The 22318-nt window shown below is 40.1% G+C and overlaps 1 long non-coding RNA gene across 1 annotated transcript in view; it reads left to right on the forward strand.

Annotated features, from left to right (window-relative positions):
- The window catches only part of LOC308071980, a 147513-nt gene that overhangs the window by 92897 nt on the left and 32298 nt on the right, over positions 1–22318 (forward strand). The window contains exon 2 of the long non-coding RNA XR_013931451.1: positions 1–22318. This exon is cut by the window's right edge and continues 32298 nt beyond it. This is a non-coding gene — a long non-coding RNA (uncharacterized lncRNA).

Below are 22318 nucleotides of genomic sequence, written 5' to 3' on the forward strand. Positions count from 1 at the left end.
GAGGAGACAGATATCCAACATTTTCTTACATGTAACTATGGATCTGAAGAAAAGCATGATAGCAGATAAGGTGTGCTGACAGACAGGATGGCCCCGATGGCAAATTGCCCATCAGGTGAGTAAAACCTGCTATTGATGAGCCCTATGAAAGGATGACTGTTACTATAACGATATATGTAGATAGATATAGCTATGCATACGCATATACTCATTACACACACACATATATATATGTATTTGTTTCTATGTGTTGTTAACAAAGGGAGTTTAGAAAAGAGAAGAAAAGGTGTGTTTTATATTATTCCTGTGTATACACTTGCTTATGTAATACATGTTTCATTTCCTCTGGGGACTTCTTAAAGAAGTTACGAATGTATAAGCAGTGCAACTTAAAAGGAACCAAACTGGAATATAAATAGTTTCTTACAATGCCTACAGTTTTGCAATAAGCCAAAAAAAAAACCAAACACCAAACCAAAAAACTTTGAGGCAACAGAAATGATCTATTATTTTACAAGAAATGACCTATTATTATACAGTAAGAAAATAAAAGCAGGGTCTACTTTTAGCTGTAAATACTGCAAAAATTATTTTAATTTTGAAAATGGTAAGCTGTGGTTTTGTTAGTTGCAAATTGTTGCAGCTCCATTGCTTTGAAAGGGAAACAGCTGATTTTTATCAGTTGAAAATCTGTCTTTGCATTGTTGATGTTTTATTCAGAATTCTTGGATCACAGTACATTAGAAATCACTGCGGTAGATTTACCATAAATATTCAGGTTCTGTGGTACATTATTCCTTGAGTAATCCCATTGATTTCAGAGGTTTAAAAGTACTCAGGAGGACAGATTCCCCTGGAAAGAGGAAAAGCTGATAAGTCTTGAAATATGGTTGCTGGGAGCATTACCACAGCCTGCTTTCCAGCACGGTGATGAACTGAATTGCTGTAGCATCAGCTCTGTTCCTTGTTCCATGCACTATTGCTTGCCAGCCGTGTTGGGTTCCGTACAGCACCTCTTAGAAATTGATAGGAGCCTTTCCACTGACTTCATCAGCCATTGGTGTTTAGGGATCTTGAACTAGATCAAATAGCAGCTATTAATGTAGTCTGGCCTTCTTCCAGCTTTAGTTATTGCCTGTGGTGCTTACACAATCTGTTTGGTATATAATTTTCTCTCATTTTGTAAAAGAGAGAGAATGAGTCAGAGCCATGCTATGCCACTTGGTATTTTTGTTTGTATATTGTCACTTAACTTTCTAGTCAAAGATGATAAATCCAACAGCTATTTAGTTACTGACCTTCTCTATATGTGTTTATGTATACGAAAGCTGTTGTTAGATCATATGACTGACCAAAATTATGAAACTTCAAAGCCATGTTCATGCTTTCTTGAAGTACTCATTTTTGAAAATTGGAACAGATGTTTGGTGCTGTTGGAAGAAAAATTACAAAACCTAGGACAATGGAAAGGTCTGGCTTTGGTGCTGAGGATGTTTCAGAAATGGAGCTGCTTGAAATATTTCCAATTTCAAGATGGTATCAACCTTCTTCATTTAAATTTTGGGCAAAGGAAAATAATAATAAAGTAAATAACTGCAAAATATAAGTAGTTTGCACATTTCTGCACTCTGTTAAGAGTTAAAGAGCAGGAACACAGTTGATAAGGAGCCTACCAGTGTCACAGGTATGTGAGTTAGGTATTGCAGATGCTGTGTGTGTTTTCTGCACTACTGTTGGAAGAAGGCAGGAAGACTGCTGTCTGAAGTTTGGAGGCTCTTATCATACTAGGAGCTTGCTCCCATTTCTCTTCATTTCCACCGACAGTTTGTCCTGCTTTCTGCTTTTTTTCCTCTGGTAATTTGAATGAAACAGGTGTTTCACAGAAAGACTGAGTGCTTACAGCTCTAATTGCTGTCTCTCACAAACGGATCTTTTCTACTGTCTGGTGGATTAATCGGGGGTTAGGTGCTTAAAAAAATAAACAGTCAGTGCAAACAGTGGGAAGGAAGGTGGAAGGAGTAAAGCTGCATGTGGTTGATGAGTGAGATGGTGTCATTTAGTCAGCAGAGGTGATAGAGTATGCTATGAGATGCTATGAGAGGAAGGGCTGCTTTCAAGGAAGTAGTGTAGTACGCCACTGAGGACTCGTATACCACCAGGCGTGAACCAAACCACAGTGTATCTGTTAGTGGGCAATGAAAAAATACATTGGTTTTGAAGCCTTGGACCTCAGGTGCAGTGAAAGAGAATAGGGGCTCATTGTTAAGGCAAGGATCAGCACTCCCTTTTGTTCAGTCCCCTGCCCCCCTCCTCCTTTGGCACTACAATAATAATATCTTGTCACTCCTAGACATGCTGGCATAGATCATGTTCACTGATGGATGTTCAGTCAATGAATGCACTAAAATGGTTTGTTTCTGTTGATGTATGTCTTTGTAGACTCCTCTAATGGGAATGTAAATAAATGAACCCTTCACCAGTGATTTCTTTCACTGTAGTCCAATTTAACCCCTGAGTGCCTCCCTTCTAGGAATCACTCCAAAAGGTTTACTGCCTTACATTACTACAGCTTTTACCTTTTTCTTGAGTTTAATTTATTCCATTTGCTGTCTGAGTGCGCAAGCAACTTTCTCTGTGTGGATGCAAGTAATTTTTTTAAATTGGTATTCAGTAAAACAAGGTTAAGAAATTAAGAGGAGCAGTCAAGAAATGTAAGGGTCTAATGTCCGCCGAGACAAAGAGATTTCTTATGATTTCCCTGGGAACTGTAGAGGTAAATAAGAAGCTCTTGAGATTAATTTCTTTGAAGCTATGTGAGAGACCTGGTTTGTGAATCATAGAACTGGAACATTTTTTTCTGTGGTCAGTTCTCACCAGTACATGAATACTACAGTAGTACTTATCCTGCAGTTACTGGAACTCAAAAACATCTGCAGAAAGTACTTAGAATGAATGTATTTACCTTTAACGATAAACCAAAAAAAGCTTTTATAGAGAAGATAGGCCCTAATGTATTTATTCTGAGGAGATTTTTTTCACTATAAGTGTATGGGAAGCAGAGTTTTGAAAGGACATTAACATAGTTTTCACAGCTCCGTTCTAGATTTTGAAGTGCTTGTACTTGCACAGTTTACCTACACCACTGAAAATGCCATCTTCCATAATAATGCATTTAAGGAACCATTTAATGATCACTGGCCAAGCTGCATTTCTTCAGGTGTCCGCTTAAAGCAGTTTCTTTTCCGGAGAAACTCGTGCAGCAGCAGTAAAGAGCTTCTGGTGATGATGGAAATGAAAGGTGACAAGCCTAATGCTGTCAGTGTAATTTCAATTTTCATTTGGAAAAATTGCAAAAATGATTTCAGTTTCCCCTCCATTTCTATAATCAGACAAATCAGTCAAGTAATAGGATGAACAGCAGAGGTTGAGAATGGTGAAATATCTCACGGCTACAGAAATGCTCACCAAGTGCAGAGCACTATCAGATATGATCTGTGTAGCTCATAACAAGTTAATGTGTTGGGACAACATACTGTTGCATCATGTACCTGGAGCAAAGACAATTGAAACAGCCTTCTCCCACTTCAGCCTCTTGTACGTAGGAGATGCAAATGCCACTTTTTACCAGGAGACCAACTATTGAAAGAGATCGTCACTTCCTGAAATGCTTTTGCTAGATCTTGTCTGTTCTGGAGTTTTCGGTGCGAATGTACTCACTGAGGAGAAAATCCTCTTTTTAAAATATGCTATTTGTTTTTCAGCCTAGGCGCTTGCTGGCCCTTCTAATGAAGTGCTATTTAGAAACTGTATTCTAGAATGGAGAACTCTGTACTTCCACCCCCTTCTCCTATATAAGTATTGTAATGGAAATGCAAGAACTTTCTTGAATGGTTGGCGGTGAGGACGCTGCAACAGACCATCCAGTACCTCCATATCATTCCTTCATTATTTATGGTTGCAGTGTAGTAACATGCAGCACCAGATGTGAGTAAGAAGAAGAAGGGCTGCAAAAGAGAACTTCAAATGACTGTGATGAATAGTTGAAAGTGAACAGAGGGGCTTTTAAAAGTCTTTAAAAAAAGCCTAATGCTCTGCTTCCCTAAGCAGCAGGCTACTGATGATGGAAAAGTCACAGACATACCTGCAGAGATTTGGGAAGCTCTCATTTCAGTAGGTCTTTATGGTAGCTAAAAAAAATTCCTGTGCTCCTGCCAACTTGATCAGTGAGTCCAACTTGCTTTTCTTCTTTGCATTTTGCTCTGTAAGGACAGCATGCAATGACTTGGGCAGTGCCAACTTCCAAACTCTGTTTATTCTTAGTTAGCTATCCCCACCAAGACCAGGCCATACTTGTGTGTGGTACTTTACCATACTGTGTCAGGATGAGTGTATTGTCACACAGAGGGAAGATTTTTGCTGGGGAAGTAGTCATTTGTCATCAGACTGTTATCAATGAAGCTGAATTCAAATTTCATGTGGCATAATCTTTCTGTCCGATGCACCATCAAGGTGTGAAACATAGAGGACTTGAGCAGTGCTCTCTTGAGGACTGCTGTCTCCTGGTTGCAGTTTGATTTCTGAGGGTAGCGTAAAATACCAGGCCCTGAAAGCCCTGGACCTTCTTTGCCTTGTTAAAATCTAGTGGTGACATTTTAATTGACAGGCACTACATGTACTTCCCTAATGGCACCCTTGAAATCCAACATTAGTATAAACTATGAACTAAGCACTTTCTATGCTCTTCCTGCATCGCTGTGTTTTATAACAAGCTTTCTAAAATATTCCAGATTCAGGCTAAAAAATGTTGGCTTTTCCAACCATTTAATTTCTTGATTAATTTTTTTTTTCCTTTTTTGGCAACATGATTTGAAAAATTCAGCAAAAATTTTTTGACAGATGCCATGGATTTTTTAAAAGAAGAAGCTTCAAGTGACTCTGTTGTTTGACTACAGCTAAAATTGTTTAAAGTGGAATCAAACAGTAGTCTTTGTGTACTTTGAGCTCTGCAGGAGTATGTCTCTGAGGGGGATGCAGTATGCTGCAAGCAAATGGCAGAGTGCTGTTCCTCCCCATGCCCGCTGACACTGAGCTACTGCTTCATGCTGTCAGTATGTGCCTTCTCCCTCCTGCCACTTCCATTCCCTACCATGGTGTGTGTGTGTGCGCACTCTTCATGGACTGAGTAGATGCACTGTGGGTGGCTGAATCCTGGAGGTGAGGGTGAACTTGTGTGGAAGTGAGAGTCTGTAGGTACTATGGCATGTGGGCAGCAAAGTGTGTACAACATGGTGGGTACAACTGGCCTGAGCATCAGTGCTGCCTTAACTGATGATTTCCTTGGTTTATGCTGATTACATTAATAGGAAAATGCCCTCAAAGAGCTTTAGCTCTTAAGTTAACACAGTTTTTGTGTGGGTGAACTAATCGGGATAGCAGGCCACACCCCTTCACACAGACATGTAGGAAATGGTAAAGCAAATAAACCCAGTGGTGCCAAAATCAGAGCGATAGCTGATGAAGCCCTGATGGGAAGAACAGCCAAATAGCGTGAATGGAATGCCAGTAAGTATAGAAGTTAAAAATACACATCTCAAACCTTGAGGACACTCTGGGGACTAAGAAGCTATATTGATACTAGACTTCAAAAGATCCAAATAAACAGCAGGATTTTCTCAATGCACAGAAGTACATACTTGTGATGTCAGAGCAATGTTATTTCTGCACTGCAAATCTCAAGACAAATGCCTAAAAAAACAGTCCAGATAAGTTGCTTCTTATTTAATTTACATTTATAATTGCTTTTATTTTATTTTCATTTATGTTAGAAATTTCGTTTTAGATTCATACTGTGAATCCCAATTTTCTATCTTTCTGGAGATAGCAATGATTTTTTTCGGGGAGACTGCATGGCTTGTATGGTAGTGAGCAGTATTTCAGAGCACTAGAACTCAGCTTGTGTCTATGCCAGATGATCTTGGACAAGTAAAACAGGAATAAAAACATTGATTTGCTTTGTGAGGTACTTTGAGATCCACAGATGAAAAATACCAGAGAAGAGTGAGGTGTTAACCTAAAGCCAGACTTTTCCTGGATGCTTCTTATTCTGAGTGTTAGGAAGACCAACATGTCCCTTATCCCAGTGCAGACTGCTTCCCAGTTCTCAGACGTTGGGTAGGCTGTGGCTTTGTCTCTTTGTTATAGGCAAATGAGGACTGTAGTTGATATATGCATACAGTGCCTGGATGGAAACTGCTGGAAATAGCTACAATTCTGGTATCTCCATCTCTGTTACTTAACCTGGGCTTCTGTTATAATGAGCAAAGAGGATTTTAGGAGATGATTACAGTGACCTATTTCAGACGTCTGCTTTAGGATGAGATTGCTTTTGTCTTCAAGTACCTGTTCTCTCCAGTGCTCACAAAGGGAGTTTACTGTGACTACCAGGATCCTGCCACAGAGTCTTAACAAAAGCTCCTACTGTGTGTTTCACATTATTGTGTCAGAAAATAGCTGCCCTGGCTGGCCGGCAGTGAGCAGTGGCAGTTGGCTTTCTGCTGGTTAGATGTGGTGAAAAACTAGGGGTTGCTTTTGCACATATATTTTAACTCACTTTGATTTGTCTAAAAGAAAATGGAAAGATAGTAAGGTAGAGAGAAAATTTTTTTGTATTGGTGCTCTTGGTCTAATGGCAAAGCTCAGACAGAAGCAAAGGCATGACAAATACAAACCATAAAAGAAAATGGAGTGTACCGATTTTTTAATAGTAGATAGAATCTGTGGAATAATTTTCCATAGTATAAAGTCTTTGAATCAGAGTTGTAGGCTGGATTAATTGATGACTGTATTCTGTGTATAGATCAGATCAGTGATTGTAACAGTACTCTTAGAGGTGAAAACCCCAAGCACTTCTGTAGAGCAAACTGAAGAGCTTGTTGTTCTTATGACAAAGTGTATTTACGATAAATGCCAGCCTCCTGACGGGGGCCAAATTACATGTGGTTTTGAGAGTTAGATTGCCAACTAGTTGCGGCAGGAAGAATGACCTCAGTCACGACAGTACAGTTCATACATAGATTGACATCAATTAAAACAGCAGCATCAGGATATTGGCAATCTGCACACTTTCATATAGAAGCTTGATTAACTTTGAGAACATGAAACTCCTATGTTCTACATGTGCTGTTTTGCCCAGCCTAGCTTTCTCAACAGAAATACAGAACATGTAAGAAAATACATAAAAGCATAATAAGGTTTTAAAAAGCTACATTAAAGCAGCATCTAGACTCATCAAAGAACATCAGGGACCACTGTGCATACTGCTGTACAAATAAGTAGTAGCAGACATCCCCTGCTGTGTGAACATTTAAAAGACACGGAGGGAGCAGCATTCTCTGCTTGTGGATGGCTCTGGCCTTGTCAGTTGTTTCAGTGTGAAAGGGAACAGCCATGTCTAAGGGAGGAGAAGGCCACTTCAGTGCATTTTATCACTTTCAGTTTTAGAGAACACTGTAGTCCTCAGAGCCTGACAAAAAATGCCCTCTATAACCTGTTTTGTATTTTTAATACATCGAACTGTTTGTACAAGAGTGAAGCTCAGAAATATTGCTGAGCTTTGCCCTATTTGCAAATTCCCTTAGTTAATCTTCTCACCTCTGTGCTTCAGTAGTACTTGAGGGCTCTGTAGTGCTCTGTAGCACTGAGTGAGCTTCCGCAGAGGAGCTGCTTTTAGAACTGGATTTGAGCTCTGTTATTGAGAACTCATTGGAGGGCAGTGCACTACAAAGTGGGACTCTTGAAAGCTAGGTGCTGGGAAGAGAGGAAATGCTGCATGAGCAAGAAGTGAGATTATAAATTAGAATTCAGCTCAGCACATTTGGAACCACATAAACAGATTAGGGGTTTGTAAAAGAACGCCCTCAAGGATTCAGAATTACAGCCAAAGTGGAGGGAAAACATAATACTACAGTACCCTGTGATTTATGCATCAAATAAGATTGAATTAGTCACTAATGTGAAGTGGGTTTGGAAGGATTAATAACTCGTAGCCAGCAATTAATTGTATGATGATCAGCTATAAATCTTCTTTGAGCGAAACAGGAAGTAAGCAAATCTTTTCTCTCTGGAGGTGGGCAATACTCATGCCATTGTTCAAGGGCAGCCCAGTTTGAATTTATTTTTTTTTCTCAGGGGAGACTATGGATTGCTCATGAAAACTTGCCCATTTCCAGTTTGCTCAGAAGATATGTGCTGCCAGATGGGCTTGTCAGGGGATGGGACAACTGTGTGAAACCATTAACTCCCATTTGCCTGGCTTATACAGTTAGCAGTGTACAGTTCACTTCTTGGAATGTGCACATCTACACAGAGAGGGAATAGAAGTGTGAAAATGCTCCAGGTTGCAAACTCTTATTTGTTACTTTTCATGCTCTGACTGTTTCAGTCCTGAACGACTTTTAAGCTCATTTTTCCTACTTGTTGTGGTTATTCGAAGTGGAAAACTTTCTGTTAAGGACTAAAAATCCTGTTCTAGTTGACGCTTTGCCCATTTGTATTTGTGCCAAAACCAGTATGACTTTTGATTTCTTCTGAGCATATGTCAGCTGGTGACCCACCACACCTTCTCTTGTGTGGCCTATATAAACTGATGCCGACTGAAGCTTCAAAGAGTGACTTTTCTCCCTGTAGGACTCTACCTCACACTTATTTCCAATAAACTGCTATCCTCTCAATTTTCCACAAGCAACAGTATAATTGAGCAGTAACCTCAGTGTATGAAAATCTGCGTGGCAGATGAAAGAAACATCATTAGACTAGAGGCAGCTGGAGTGCATTCATGAAGCGTAAAGAGCTCAGCTCCCATAGAATCTCTTTTATGAATATTTAGAGTTTAAGAGAAAAAAATGTTTAGCTATTTGATGGCAGTGAAATTCTTGTCAACCCAGGAAAGAGAGTGAGCTGTTTGAGTAAACAAGTTGTGTTCATCCAAAGAGTAAGGAAGGGAAGAGTTACCCTTCCCTGTGAAGAGATCTGGCTGGATTAGCCAGCTGTGAACCCCCTGGGGTATTTTCATCTGGACAGTCAAATTTGTTTAGGTTGTTGAGGGAGAGGTACCAGAAGATGCACTGTCCATAAGACACAGGGAGTCCTCTGGATGGCAGAACAGGCTGCTGCTACATTATAAAAAGGTATCTTCCATTTGTTGCTCTCTATTATTTTAAATGAATGCTTAGCATATTTTTGTTAAATTTACCTGAACTTCTGTAGCTTCGCTGCTACAAACTTACTGCACAAGATGTATTTGATCTGCACAAGGCACCCTGGTGGACTCAAGCACAAGATGCAGTGGACTTACAATCAGCACTTGCTCTAAAGTCCATCCTTAGGAATGTTCAAGGCTTCCCTTCCCTGAGGGTGCACCAAAGAGGTGGTTGTAGTTGCTGTGAAGCCAGATGTGTGGAGTAGGAATGATACCTGCTCTTTTCAGCTTAGCTGAGCAGTCCTAGAGAGCCAAAGCAGTTCCTAAACCAAGTCACATGTGTGTGTCACCACAGCTGTTGCCTGCAGCAGTTGTTCCGGGTGGCTTTTTCCCCTTTTCCACTGTGGGAACATTGCCTGTTTGCTTCTGAGAGGACCTTGGAACAAGCTATCCACAGCTAGAGTATCCACATGAAAATCAAGTGAGAATTGCTTTGGTTTAGGCTTACCTTTTCCGAGTCTGTGTGGAAGTACTTGCAAAGCTGATTGGTAGATCTCTTCAAGATTAGGCTGCTGGCAGTACTTTTGTGAATAATGTTCGTGGAACCAGAACCATAAAAGGCATTAAAATACTCTTCCTAAGTACACTTACCCCTGTGCACATCTATGGAATGTGATTTTGAAATGCCTCAAATTCACACTCATGCAGAATCTGTCCCTGTTCCCTGTGACCTTGATCAGGAGCATTTCTTCTAATGCCTGTTATGCTTCTAGATAAGCAGAGCACCACCCATTGACCCAGACGGGTCATTATCTCTCCCCTTTATCAGGAATCCTTCAGCCAATTAATCACACACTGCTCTGCAATCTTGAGGCTCAATTATGCCTGGACAAGTGTTGCTCAGCTGTTGCTCCTGCTACAGATGTGACATATCCTGAGATTAGCTCCAATTCACAGAAGGTCACTGATTCAGTATCAGGCGCTAAGAAAAGCTGGGCTGTCTGGGAGGGAAGTGACACCATCTTAGAAGCATTTTATCACATAGTAAGTGTAGATGTCTAAAAAATCCTGCTTGCCACCACCACATCACAGCAAGTCCTCTTCACTCACTGTTACCTCTCATCCTGAGACAATTTACCAGTTTTTTCTAGATGGAGATGTCAGCAGACTAATAAACTGTTAGTAGTGCACCGATGACAGACAGTAGCTAGTTCTCCTTTTGGACAGTAGATAGCTTAACTTTGAATCCCTGTAAGAAACCTACTTTTTCCTGTTTTGTGAAGACCCATTTTGTATACGTGAAATAGTTTATGTCTTTGTTTTCATTTTCCTATTGTTACTAGTTGCTTGGAACATGTTGCGTGTGTGAAATAGTTTGATAGTATTTTTGATTGTTCTAAAAATTCTGCCTTAGGTTTTTTGGTTTTGTTTCAGCAGCGGTGGCTTGGCATAACTTGCCTGGGTTGGAGTACATTTTGTGGCTCCCAGAAATACTACGGGGCACCCACTGAAACTATGAGCAAGCTGTACCTAATCTTGGCGGTGTGATTCTGTGTTTGTGAAGATCTTCTTTTGTCACCGTTTTCTTTTTAGTTACACAGAAGCACAGGCAAACATTTGGTAGAAATGCTTGCAATTCTGTAAAATGATATTATCCTTTCATAAAAAGGTGGCCTTCCAGCTTCTATAAGCAGACCTTGCTAAAAAACCCCTGAGTTTCGAATCTTTAAATATGGTTCTTACTGTTTATTTTTAAAAAACTCTTTTTCCTTTTGAACAAGATAAGCAGATGCTGACTATGTAATTGTTTACTATACAAAATTGTTAACTATACAGAATGGCTACCCTTTATCACTTTCAGACTTCAAGTAAATGTTCTTTGGAACCTCTGCAGAATGAAAGCAGCGTTTGCATTGCAGCTGTGGATGGTGTCGCACAGAGTCAGTGGGCAGAAAGGATCTGCTTCTGCACCATACCCCTGGCTGGGGGCTCTTTGCTGGTGTGAACACAGAGATATCCAGCGAAGTTAAGTAGGGTTTGAAGCTGTGTATGAACAATTTGATTTAACTGGGGCTGAAGCAGCTGTAAGCACACAGCGGGGCTGTATGTTAGCTTGCAGGGCTGAGCCTGCCAGTCTGAAGAGCTGGAAAGTTGCTGTTTTGAAACACGCAGATATTCTGCACCTCACTTTCTGCAGACAGAGCCACTGATATTCCTTCTCACACTGGCGTCTAAATTTGGAGTCTTAACTAGTGCTGTTTTGTGGGTTAGATATTGTAAAGAAGCATAAGCAAGATAGCTTTTTTTTCTTTTTTTCGTAACAAGTTATTGCTCACTAAACAAGGGAAAAGTGAAATGTTTAGTTGAAAAGTGAAATGTGTTGTCCAGGCTTAACGCAGCTAAGAAATAGCAGGACACGGGGAAAAACCCAAACTACACTGCCTGCTGTGAGACCATTCAATGGATATTGGTGAATACATATAAACAGTTGTAATAGTATTATGGCTGGTGTTCTCACATGCTGACTAACATTACTGTTCTATGTTGTCTTTTACAGGTTTAAATAAGGTTTAGAAAAGTTTTAAGCGGGCTCATTTTGAATGGGCTTTTTTGCTCAGATTCTCACATACAAGTTCTAACTGACTGGTAGGTTCAGGTCGTGCATGAGTCCCACCCTGCTAGGACACTGAAAAATGACTCTTCAGAGAGTGTGTTGCAATCTAAGTATATGGCTACACGAGTCTGATGTCATATATTTGTTGCTGGAAAAGTTACATTTATGTCTGGTTATAAAACTTCATTTTCATTTTCAAGATATGGAAAATGGAGACTGGAAACATGACTGTAGAAGGGGTATTTCACTTGAAACTTGTATTTTATTTTATTTCTCAAAATTACAAGGTAATATTTGGGCTTGGCTGCTTGTTCAACAGCAAATACTGCAGATGTATCCATTTTTTAGGACACAGTTATTTGAATTAGAATACTTCTGTTATTTTGGCTGTCCAGAAAGTTGCTGGGAAGCAAGCCAAACTGAACTCTTAATGAAAATAAATTGTTGCCTAGTTGAGACATTTTGTCTTAAAAGATGTTCAAGAAGGAATGCTGTAGGTGTTCTGCATGAAAATATTTTGTGCTGTTCAAGCAAAGGAAGAAAGTGCTGCGGTCTGTGATGGTAATAAATACAGAGCTTCCTGACCACACTGCCTGTGGCTGAAGGGTAGCACACAGTGGTGATGGACTAGAGGCTGAGGAACCGAGTCGGGACTATGACTTTCAGGTATCCTCCGTCGTGTTGTGCTGTGTGCACTTGCCTTGTGTCGTGGGCTTTCAGTGCAGGGCATGTTCCCAGTGAAGTCCGCAAGTGGTGTCTGATGCTGTGTTTCACTGACTGGTCTGTGAGCTGAATGTCACCTTCTGCCATGCTTTCTCAACAGCCAGACTTAGTTACATGCCTCTTGCTTGCCTTGTAGTGTATATAGCGTGAAATCATTACACAAAGGGGAGCATACAGACTGCTTTTGTTTCTGTAGCTCAGAGGTCTCCAACCTTCCCCTCAGTTTTTTAAAATAATTAAATGGGAAACTTAATTTCAAACATATCTCCAAAAACCCAGATAGAGGTGGTCTCATCCTAAAGATGAAAAAGAGGATTCAGTCTGGAGGGAACTGAAGTTATTTTGGTGTTTTATAGATAACCTTCCAGTTTTCTATCACTTGCCACTTCATCTCTTGTGGGGTTAGTGCTTGGACTCTGCTACCCTTTTTGCCAGAGTTTCTGCTCTCTGTGCTGATCAACCACAGGAGTGGAAAAGAAGCTGGAAAGATGAGAGGAGCTATAGACTCCTAAAAAAGGCATAGGAATTTGCTAGGGATCCAGGTAGGAGTGGACTGTGCAATTGAGCTGGGCGCAGCTAATTTGCCATGTAGTCCCAATAGGAACCAGGCAGAGCTAAGAATAGAGCAGATATGACAGCTGGCTTCTTAGTATCAAGATGAAGGACATGAAATTTTTCTATCAAATCAAGTATTTTTGTTCTTACTGCTGTCCACTAGCAGTTAGCTAATATGGTAAAGACAAGAGCAGCTGGCAGATGAATTAATGAGCAGTGTGTCTGTTATAGTGATCATTTAGTACAGCTGGAGTTGATGAATATTAATGCAAGAGCTCTCTTCTGGGCTTTTTGGTGGAAGGGACATCTATCTGTAAGCAGGAGAAATACTTGGAAACCTCAAGTAATAAAAATTTAAGCCAAGCTTTTACTGCTCTTTGTTTTTCTACCACTTTATTCAAGTTATTTGAAAGGGACTTACCTCTACTATCGCTGAAAAGCACAAGAAATTGTTGTCTGTGTATTCAGGTCTGGGTTAAAATTTGCGACATTTTGTCCAACATTGCAATATTTATAAACAATTCTTAAAAGTTAAAAATAAAAAAGCTCTTTCTCAACTTTGGCCCTAAACATTTGAAATTCTTTGTCTAAGAATTGAAATATTTGGCATATAATCTGAAAGAGATTACGTAGTGCTGTTTCTCCAGTGTTGGATCTCCAGTGGTATATCTCTGCTGCTCTGGTGGGGTCTTGGCAAAATGAAGAAACACTGAATGAAGTTTATTTTCTTTATGTTGAGATTGTATCAGATCTGTCTAAAAGCATGCCCTTTTTTTAATTTTTAATTTATTATCATGTGTTCTAAAAGGATCACTTCCTGCTTAGAAAAAGTTAAATGTTTTTCTTGTTTTCAATTTATTGCACTGGTTTTAAAATAAAACTTCACTAACAGTCTTGAGCATTATGGTTCATTACTAAAACTAAGTTATTTGCTTTACCATGTCTCAAATTGAAAGCTAAACATCACCAGCCACCGTTTACAGGTAGGGATATGGAAGCAAAGACGTATCAAGTAAGTTGTCCAGGATCACTCAGCAGTAGACTCAGAAGTAAAACCCATGTTTCTCTGCTTAGTCCAAGAAGCATCACCTGTTTTGGTGAAAATTAACATTTAGCTGAAGTATAAAATATATTGTTAGCGATTGTGTGGATGAGCAGATTATTAACTGTGGTATTGGCCAGGGAAATATTTCTGTTCAGACTCTCATTATCTGACAGGTGTGACCAGATGTGATTTAGCACAGGGACTTTACTAAGTTACGTAAGAACAAAACCAAGAGCCTGACCTTATAGAGAGTTGTGGTGGTAAAACACTACTGTGAGGTGAGATAGGGCCCTGAACATGGGGTGCTATGGCCAATTAAAGTCACTATGAATGTGTCTGTCAGTTTAAGGAGTATTGAATCCTATAAGTGGTCCTGTAAATATCTATACTGCCTTCTTCCACAAAATCTTCTCATTCTTCGGTCTTGCTTCTTTTTCCTTTTTTCCTCTGAGAAATTATGGATTCTGTTGGTGGTGATTGTAGTCCCAGGTTCCTTAGATCCAGATGGATGTGGTCAGGATTTTGTGAGATTTGCGATTAAGGTCCCATGAGCAAATGCCAACATGTGTGCAAGCACTGCTGTACGCTTTTCTCCTTCTCTAATTTATTACCTTGCAACATCTGAATACAGAGGAAATTAGAGATTCAGATTTGTACTACTCAAAGAAAAAAAAAAGGGAGAGAAAGAAAAAAGAAAAAGAAAGGGGGAAGGATCCCACCAAAATTGCTTTGTGATTCACTGTGGGGTCGTGACCCCATCCCGCTGAGACTGCTGTTCCAAAGTAGTAACTTGGTAGCTGGAGTTTTTTAAAGTGGTTGTTGATTGGCGTAGCTGTAAGAAAATCACATTTCCCTGAAACTCTTAGGGATACTTTAAATGGGTGGATTATCCAGCTGCCTGATTAGAAGTTTGGGTTATGTAAACACTGAGTGTTTAGATTTAGGCTTTTCAGTTGAAGTCCAGGCAGCTGTTTGCACTTAACTCCATCAAGAAGCCCAGTTAATCAAAGAGCAGGAAGGATTTTTTACCTTCTTAAACCTGTGTCATTATTTCTGCTGTCCAAACTCTTTGGAGTTAGGCTTGTTGCAGTGTAGAACAAGGTATTTTGGATGTTCTGCTGAGGAAATAGGAAAAAAAATGGATGGAGTTTTGGTTAGCAAGATGTTGTGCCTTGTAGTTTTTTCCCCCTTTGCTGTGACGTATCATTTCTCCAGTCAAAACTGTGTCAAGCCTCTAATCACAACCAGTTTATGCCTTTAAAGCTATGGATCGTAGTGGTGATCTCTATTGTTATCCAATCTTGTTTAATAGCTTCTTTGTGTATTTGTGTACTTGAGGGATCAGCTTGCTTTCCTAACTTCAGTGGATGAATAGTCTCTGAAATTAAGTTCTTTTCTGTTGGACAGACCTCTGGCAGAGGTCTGCCCACGACCAGGGGTGTGAGACATCTTTCCACACTTAGATCTTTATGTCCGTGTTCTGTATCTGACATAGTAGGAAAAAGTAGATGACTTGTCATGGCCTTGGTCTTGGTGCTTTTACACCGCAAGGGTCCTGTGCCCTGCTCCTTCTCATGGATTTTTATTTTTGGAACAGCTCCAGCAAGTCCCAGGGGGGCACTAATATGCCCCAAGTTGTCTGTATGTTGTGATGTATGGTATGTGCTACATTTGCTCATGGTGTCATCATATGCACGCTCAGAGAGGGACATTGGTAGAGCAGTAGATGGGAAAAAGAGAGGGTACTCTGTGGTGCAGGGAGCTGTCGGTCAGGCTCTGAGGGAACCGGAGGGGACTGGGGAGAGTCCCTAGAGTCACCAGGGTGCAATTTGCTGCAGCTCAGAAGGCTGTTGAAGCCATGGAAGAAGAGACAGAGATAGAGATTTGCAGTTATAACTCTCATATTAGAGCTTATATGTCCTTTCCTGCCATCTTCTACTTGCCTTGAGTTTTCACTATGAAAAAAATTAGTTGCTGCTGAAGTCAAATTTGACTTTTTAAGTCTTTACTTGGAAAGCTTCTTAGAACAGAAAGTGGATGTAGATCCACTTCAAAGCTTTGGCTTTCTCATGTCATGCTCCTACGCATGTACCGTTTCCAACCATCAGGACCTATGGACCCTGTTTACACCGGATTTATTTTAGGGAATTCTTGACAGTGTGAATAGATAGTGGAGCTGAGTAGCTTAACACTTCAGGATCCAAGCAATGAAAGAGTCTTTGTGTAGCAAAGAAACAGTCTTTCTTCTCCAGAAAAAAAAAAAAAAAAGAAAAAAAAAACTTCTAAAAATTGGTTTTGTTCTTCTGTGTTCTGTTTTAACCCCTACCAATCTGGAAATTTCTGGAGAAAAAAAAAACAAACCCAAACAAAACTTTTTGTGAAACAGCTTTTCTCAGTGGTTATCTCTTTACTTTCCACTTCTGGTTGTTGTAATTATATTTCTGCTTTTTAGTTAAAAGTCACCAATATTAATTGCTGGTTTCTATTTATGATGTTTTTCTTTGTTTTCTAAATCTAGAGACATCAAGAGGCAAGCAATGAGCACTTCAACGTGCATCTCTGACAGCACCTGCACTTGTGATTAGCCAAAAATTATTTATGCTTACTTGGTATCAGTGAGATATGCTTCCTTGGATGTATGCTTACAAGTGTACTGTGTGCTACCTAAACAATATATAATACAGTACAAATTTGTAAGGAAGCCAATCAAGTCTAGCTTTAACAGGCAAAGCATATTAAAATATTTTAGTTTTTCTAAAATCATCTTCTCTAAATCTTTGAAATTGACAGCTATTATATAGCTCTGACCATGACAGCATCACCAGTGAACTCTCATGGTGCTTTGTAGTATCACACAAGTGATACTATTTGCATTGAACTGTCCTGAAGCTGTCAAGGGCCCAGCTGTGATCTTTTATGGCCAGAGAGGAAACACCCAGAGAACTGCGGTTTAATAGGGTAGGCGTTTCCCTATCAGTTTACAGGATAATAAATCCGAGACCCATAATTCCAGCCTGAATTACTAATCAGTGTCATACTGTAATTAAAGAAAATATTCTTGAGACTGTTACTGCTAAATATTGATTTGCTTTTAATCTATAAAACAAACTTAATTTATATTTTATAATATACATAGCTTTCCCTGTAATTAGATCTAATACTTAATGATGTTGTTAACTAAGAAAATGTGTGTCAAATTATCTTGAGGAAACCCTAATTGACATAGGGATCATTCTGTCTTCTGCACTGTATGGTGCCTGCGGACAAATCTATTCCTGTAAGAACAAGAATAAACCCCACACAAATAATAAGCACATGGAGATACAACAGCCAGCAAAGGACTCTGGTGAAAAATCGGCATGTCTCTGCTGACATTTGATAATGTCATCTAATATTGAGATACCAATCAATATTTGCAGATAATTTAAATGGATCAGATGGTCCTGACAGGAATGTCAGACAGTTATCTTTTTATGTTTTCTTTCCTTTTGTTTACACTGCTCTGAAGATACACTTTACATGTGCCAACCTCTAAGGTGGCAGTTGGGTATCAGGTTGTGGGCATGTAGACTGAAATATCAAATTTTTGCTATTATTGTTCATAATGCTTATTTTCAGAGAACCAGACATCTAGGTAGAATATAACATTGTCACAACCTTTCACATTTTCACATGTATTTATACCTGTGCTTTTCTAGTTGCCTTTCTCGTTTTGCAAACTTCATATATGAGAAGGAGGAGGCAGTGTTTTAGATACCTCCTCCCAGGTGATCCTGTGCTATTTACCGTTACCAGATGTGAAGGGCTTCGGTGTCCCTTCTGTAAAGAATAGGGTAGTACTTGGAGCTTGTTTTTCTTACAGCATGCCATGCTAGCATAACATTATAACTGCCTGGTCTCCTGGGAAATGCTTCCACCTTTTACCTGTGATTAACCCACCAGGCCACTTTATGTCACTATTGCTCCACGTTCAAATGTGGCTGAAGCTGCATCTATTGAGCAGCAGGCCAGGATGCACTTTCTAGTCTGTTACAGACTTTAGAAATCCAGTCTTCCAGGAGTGGGGTCTCAGATTTGGCCTTGAATGGCTCCTTTTGGTAGGAATATCCCTCTCAGTTGTTTACCAGCCAGATGACTCTGATTTCCAAATGCAGGAGATGCCTGGTCACTTGAGTTCCCTGGATAATTATTTCCTTTTAGATTGGGCTCCTTTGTGACTTCAGCTGGAAGTAGATGGGCCAAGGAATGATCTTATCAACATTCTCTCTTTTTCCTCCAGCTTTTGGGACAGCTGGCTTAGCAGCCACCCAGTTGGGAGAAGTAGCAAGCCAGTCCTCCCTCTCTGCAGTAAGGCTGTGGCCAATAAGTAAATGTCACAGTTGCCAAGATAAGGGTAATAAAATCTCATGCTTGAGGGCGTAAGACAATCATTGCAGAAGTCAAGCTGGAATTCCTCCCCAAACATGCTACAGCATTACACAGTTACCTTAGCCAACAGTTCTTGTGAGTTTTCCATAGTGTAGCTTCTCTCTACAAGGAAGGTCCCCTCAGACAGTCTCTTCCCCACTTCTGCATGTCTAATCTTCCTTGTAGCTGTTCCAGTGTTCACTTGTGAAAAAGGTTGGAAAAGTTGGGGGGTAGGCAGAACCTCACATTGATGCCAGTTGTGCTGTTGCTGCTTGCTGGTGTCTATTTATCATTGATGTATGTGCTGGGTTTTTTCCTTCCTTTTGGAGACATGTCTACAGTCAAGTAGTTTCTGCAAAACTCCTACTGTTGTGATGCAGCTGCAAAGGTTGGAAATGTGAGTTTAAATCAGCTGCGGTTGTTTTCACCTCCATGTGTTCTAGACTCTGCTTTATATCCAGGCTTTCTGGAAAAGAAACGTGCACTGGAGAGAAAGACTAGAGGTTTAAATCATCAGCTGATATAAATGGGCATCATTCCATTGACCTCAGTGGAATGACACTGGCCTGTGCCAGCCCAAGAGTCTCTGTGGTGGGGAGGGAAACTGGAGAAAAGCAACTGTAAGGCGTATTCATTCATTTGATTTAGTTTGTGAAGTAATGGGAAAATTCTGTTGAGCAACTTGAGTCTGGAAAAGGACTCAAGTGTCTGCAGCCTCAGGTTAGGAGCGTGGGCTCCCTGTGCATGCCCCAGGAGAGGCACGTGCCAGCATGCTGTGTGCTTTGAGCTGGGCAGTAGGGAAGTATGCAAGCCCTGGCCCTCTACAAAATTCCTCCCTGCATGGGCATTCAGAGGCAGGAGCCTTCTCCTGGAAATAAGATGTTTTAGTGGCCTTTTGATAAAAGAAATGGATGTGAAATGGCACTTTTATTTTAGACAGTGCTTTAGTGGTTTGGTACTCACTATTTTGCAAGTCCTGTGGTATCAGGGCAGTATCTTTTTATTCACACAATCTGTATGGGAACCTGTGTGTGAGAGATTTCTGGAGACACCTGTAGGTGATTCACTTGTCTGTGAAGCCACATCTGATGCAGCCTTATTCCCAGAGGTGGACATTGCAGGGGGGTTTGTGAGTGTCAGACCCATGTCCCTGGTTACTATGAGCTAGCATATGCCCCAGACTGGCACTATTAAGACACCAGACACTTTGAGGTCTGGTGAATGCTGTGTTTGCACAATGAATCAGATTCATCAGAGAATTACTTAGCAGTGACAGTAAAAGAGAATCTATAATTATGATACAGTGGGAAAATATACAGCGGTCACTAACCCACATAACTCTTACTTATGTTTATGTGGTGTAGCAATGTAGTGTCAGTGTTCTGAGCTCTAATATGAAATATCTACTATATACACTGGGTTTTGCCAGCACTCTTTGTTTAGTAATCTTAAGAGCACAGCTAATGTGAACTTTGGATTTTTCCTTTCTGAAGGGAGAGGTGCTGCCATGCCTCATTTACATGGCAGATTGGAGTGGGAATAGCAATTGCTAGAGTCAAGTATAGGCTCTCAACCCAGAAAAGTTGATCTCTCATTCTTAAATTTTATTGGATTTTAGTGGCTGATTCACCTGTCACATCCATTGGCTTTGCTCTATTTTTGGGATAAATATCTATGTCAATGGTAAAATTGGTTAGAATAATTAGACTAAAATAATTAAGATTATGCAGAGATATTGCTTTACCCTCTGAATACTTTGGATGGCTTCTCCTATCTGAACCAGAATCTCCTGCTGCGTTACACCCTTGGAGAGAAGGTGGGCACAGCTATGGCCACCAGGGTCCTGCCGCATCCTGGGAAACAGAGCAGAACCTGGTCCAAATGGGAGAACAGGGACATCAGGCAACTAAAGCAGAACTTCTCTTCAGCCTATGTTTTCAAACAGAAAGGGTTGAAATTTTGGCCAGGGTAGTCCCATCAGAACTGAAAGCCAGCTCAACAGCCAACTGATTTTTTTAAAACCTCCTGCAAACACTGAGTTCTGTCATCCTTGCTTCTGAGTGATGTTTAGAGATAGCTGGAAAGATTACTTTGAAGTGTGATTTTTGCTTTTTTTTACATTACAAATATTTAATCCTTATATCCTCCAGCATGGAAACACAGGCAGGGGATATGCTATGTGTATATATATTTATAAATATATATTTACACATGGATGTCAAGAGCTCTTGATAAGGTAACTGAAAGGAAAAAAACCTGAATCTTTAACAGACCTCCTTTATGAGAAATGTTAGCCATCCATATCAATAAAAATAAACCAAACCCCAAATATTTTTAAGTTTCCTTTTCCTCTTAGTAGTTACATTATCTACATTTCAATACTTATACAGTAATTAGAGATAACTTTAGCACTCATTAAGCTAACTTTAATATTGGCAAAAAAGACCCAATGATCTAAAAACAACTCAAAGTAAATTTGAAACAAGTAAGAGCATTCTTACCATCGTTTGCAAATAATCTCTCAGATTTTAAATAAAATCGATGCTTCCTAATGAATCCAGTTCTTCCTAATGTGTACCAGAAAAAAAATTGCCAGCTTTTTTTTGCCCACTTCTGTGGCATTTATTTGTTCCCTGTGATGTTAAATCATACTGGAAGGTCACATCCTATTGTTGTTTCAAATTGAGGGGTTTTACCACTTTGGATGACATAAGGCACAACTTTCAGTCCCTGTGAACCTAGGGGGAATTTAGAGTGACTAAAATTACATACACCTGCATGATGTTTTGCCCTCACAAACCGTTAAAGCACAAAACCCAGTGAGAGACAATGACACAGTGCAAGAAGTTTTATTTACCACTTAAAGTAGCCATCATTGCAAATAATCCACTCATTTCCTCATTACTTTATTAAGGATTAGTAAAGTAACCTCTGGGGTTTTTTTGTTGGTGTGTTGTGGGTTTTGGTTTTTTGGTTGGTTTTTTTTTTTTCAGTTTGCCAGGTTACTGAGTCCATCTCTAACTATTCCAAAATCAAACTCCACCAGCAGAGCAGACTAGGAAACTTACAGCGGAGCTGCAGTGTGCCTGCTACCCCCACTTATAAATAAGAGCATCTGTGCAGCAGTAATTAGGAGCTGTAATGGAATGAGCCACATTGCAAAAGTAGTTTAGCCAGACTAGTGTGGCCCTGCATTTTCTTACAGGCATTACCTGTTTCAGTTAAGTGGCATTCTTCTTATGTTACAAACCTAAGAAGTAAAGGAGGATGCGGATACTACAAGATGCAAAACGCTTGAAGCCTCCCAGAGCTAAGGTGACCAGATATTTTCATTATCCAGTTGTTCAACCTGCTTAGTCCTTCCAGTCCATTCTCTTAAGCTGTAGAAAAAGAAACATGGCTCTTTCTTTTAGTAGTTATTTTTCAGTAAATTCACCAACACCAATAAAACCAAGAAAGCTGGTTCTTTGAGTCACTGATTCAGTGTTAAGTGTCCACCCCCTTTTGCCAAGGTATACAGTGCCATATATTTGCTCTGGGGGAGCCTACTAATAGTAAATAATTCCATACCATCATTTTTCCCATGGCAAAACTAAGAAGATAATCAGCTATTAACAGAGGAGGGGTGGAGAGGGAGGTAGCTCAGGGTGCTCAGAATATAAAGATATGTGTGTTAGTGCAGGGGAAACAGTCAGCTCTTTGCACTGCTTGCTACCTTGCATTTTCAGCGCCAGAGCCTGGCCCTAACCGCTTCCAATTCTGACAGCCAATTTCTGAC

This window comes from Falco punctatus (genome assembly GCF_963210335.1).
Source record: "Falco punctatus genome assembly, chromosome: 12".
Lineage (NCBI taxonomy): Eukaryota > Metazoa > Chordata > Aves > Falconiformes > Falconidae > Falco > Falco punctatus.